The sequence below is a fragment of the Lolium perenne genome, chromosome 5, assembly GCF_019359855.2.
Source record: "Lolium perenne isolate Kyuss_39 chromosome 5, Kyuss_2.0, whole genome shotgun sequence".
In the NCBI taxonomy this organism is placed as follows: Eukaryota; Viridiplantae; Streptophyta; class Magnoliopsida; order Poales; family Poaceae; genus Lolium; species Lolium perenne.
The window spans coordinates 144,604,752-144,607,977 of NC_067248.2; the positions used below are offsets into that span (position 1 = coordinate 144,604,752).

Below are 3,226 nucleotides of genomic sequence, written 5' to 3' on the forward strand. Positions count from 1 at the left end.
GTGCCAGTCGTTTATGTACGGACTATCGTAAGCTTAACGATGTCACCATCAAAAACAAATACCCCTTGCCTAAGATAGAAGACCTGTTTGATCAGCTAACCGGTGTCGTAGTTTTCTCAAAGATTGATCTCAGGACTGGATACCACCAGCTGAAGATTCGTGCATCAGACATTCCCAAAACTGGCTTTACCACCAGATATGGATTGTACGAGTACAATGTCATGTCATTTGGATTGACCAATGCTCCCGCTTATTTCATGAATCTCATGAATAAGATCTTCATGAACTTTTTGGATAAGTTTGTTGTCGTTTTCATCGATGACATCCTCATCTACTCCATGTCTGAGGAGGAACATGAGCAACACCTAGAAGCTGTCCTAGAGACCCTTAGAGAGCATAAGCTGTATGCTAAGTTCAGCAAATGTGAGTTTTGGCTGAAGGAAGTAGGATTCCTGGGACATATCTTGTCTGCAGGAGGAATTGCCGTAGATCCCGCCAAGATCAAAACTGTTGCTGTAACGACCCCGGATCTGGTGGGATCCAAAGTCCCTGTGATTAAACATGCTAGTCCCTGGATCATTAGCTAGCACTCACAGTCGATGAATAATCATGTAAAACACAAGTCTTTATTACACGATTCGAATAATCTAGAGTACAAATAATTACAACTTGCATAGCCAAAGGCTAGCTCAATACAACGGAAAACGAAATAACATCTTGGAGTCCCATCAATGCCACAGGCTCGTTGAGTGTAGACTCGCGACCTACGCATTCTCACAAGTCGTCGAATAACCTGCAACATGAAAGGTTGCAGCCATGAGAGTGGTCAATACTTTGAATGTATGGCAAATTACACCAAGAAGAGAAAAGGCCTATATCTACATGCAAGGCAGACAAGAGAAGGCTTGAGTTTTATTTGCGTAAAGCCAATTTTTACAAAGTTAAATGGAGAAAATCTTTTACCCTACTTTGCAAAACATTGATAAATAATATTGGCCGAGTGGAACACATGGATATTACACACCAAGCATCCAAATCAACCTAACACTTGGATATGACACACCAAGTCCCACACACTTGGATATTACACACCAAGTCCCGAGCACTTGGATATTACGCACCAAGGCCCCAAAACCCACCTATGAACGATATTACACACGCCATAGGGTTTTGAAAACTTCTTTGGAAAGAGAGAGGAAATCATTCAGAGGCTCCATCCTTCAGATGCTCAAATTGTCCTGTTACCGTGGACACGGCTGATCGATCAGGTTAACACTCTCGAGAGGTTGCGCTCTTTACCCACAATTCACAACCAAGCCTTTTTGCCAAAATTCTTCATCTTCATTAAGGCCAGGACGAGGTCACGACGAAACTTTTCCTTAGCAGCCCCTCCACCTTCCAGATCCGCCCGTGCTCCGTTGGATTCCGATCTGACGACTCTTGTTGTTGCATTCTTGGAATTCTTCGGTTGATCTTCAGCGTGGCTGCGACTCCGTTGTTTCGCGATACGATTCCACCAAAACAATTTGAGAAAAAAGGTAGATACTAAGGTATTTATCCCGAACGAACTCTAAATAGCCAAAACGAGATTCGATATCATATTTTAAACTTGCAGATTCAGTAAAATCTATAATTAGCAATTTTAGTACCAGTGAATAGAGAAACTAATTACGAAACCAATGCAAAAGGAATTAACTAAAACGGAGGTCTAGATTCAAAGATTCAAATTTTTGAAGTTTTAACCGGAGGAGGAGCTAGCTCACTGATCGGTCGATCGATGGCCTACGTGAAAAAAGAAAAAAAAAAACAGAATGAAAAGGAGACGTGGCAGGACATGACAGGCTGATACCGGCGTATTGATACCTACAGTATGTACTACCGTTGCTACACTGGATGCTGGGAGAGTTACCGGTGGTGGACGACGACGGACGCGGCGGTTGGACGTGGTTGGCGACCCGGCCTGCGGGCTCTACGAACGTGATGGCGAGGTGCGGCTCGATCTCGTTCACATCCATGTCAGCGATCCTCCTCGTCTCGAACAGCTGCGGTTCCTGGCGATTTTTGCTGAATTCATCTGTCTTCGGCGGAGCTCGGGCGAACATCAGTGATGATGTGAGCATCGTTCTGCAGATCAAAAGGATGGGGAAAGGTAAGGGGCGTCGAGCAAGGAATTTACAACAGAGGAGATGAAGGGTTAGGAAGCTGCTGCCAGAAAACTCATCTTCAAAACTTCGGAAACGAAGAACTCCGTCGAGATCTATTTGGTGGCGCAGGATATCGGGATTGAGCGATTTTTAGAAACCCGGAACGAGGAGGAGGAGGCGGTATTTATGGTGAGATTTTCGTGGAGTAGGGGCAAAGAAATCGGCCGAATCGAGAAGTCTTGCCGGTATTGATTCAGTTACAGGATGAACTCGTATAGGAGATGGTCTCCAGGAAGATGATGACAGGTGGGTCCATATGGAAAAAAATAATAAACTGAAGGTCATCGATTGGCTGGAGCAATGTGCACGGCTCGTGCATCTGGTCGTGGTTGCCCTGGCCGTTCAGGTACGTGCAGTCTATCTATTTCATTTTTTTTTGCTTCCCATTTATTTAGGAAAAACTCTAGAGATAATTATTCAACTAAATGTTAAAAACCAAAACATGTAAATTGGACATAGGGAATTTCATTTTCCGCCTAAAATAAAATATACAAAAAATATTTTATACACTTTGGCTATATAGCTACTGGTGCATTTTTTTATAATAATTTAGGGGATTTTTAGTTCCAATCACTCAATCAATTCTAACATACACGAAATACAAAATAATTCATTTTTAAACGAGATTTAAAATATAAAGTAAATCCAATATTAATCATGATGAAGTCATATTATCATCTCTCTTTTATTTTCCCAAAATACATAATGTTACTTAGATGCAAATAACACGGAACAAAAGCTTCTCCAAAACTTTACTTTTAATTGGAAATGTCATATTATTTCCTCTCGTGAAATATTGGAAAATATTTATAAAGATCCAAGAATTCAAATAATAATCAAACGGGCATATCAAACATTAATCCACCATAATTTGGGAAAGTCATTTTATTCCCCCTCATTAATAATTCCAGTATGGTTGGATGAAGTTTTTATATGTCACTCAAATTTAACAACTTGGATAGTCATTTTAATCCACTCATACAAACACAATAAAAATAAAGCAAGGTTGGGAAAATTCAAAC

General features: G+C 41.0%; 1 long non-coding RNA gene across 1 annotated transcript; it reads right to left on the bottom strand.

Moving 5' to 3' along the window:
• Positions 1–514: 514 nt before the first annotated feature.
• On the bottom strand, positions 515–2,454 carry LOC139831300 (uncharacterized). Its single transcript, XR_011745998.1, has 2 exons — positions 1,910–2,454; positions 515–793 (listed from the first exon to the last, which is right to left on the bottom strand). It is a non-coding gene; the product is annotated as an uncharacterized lncRNA (long non-coding RNA).
• Positions 2,455–3,226: the final 772 nt, after the last annotated feature.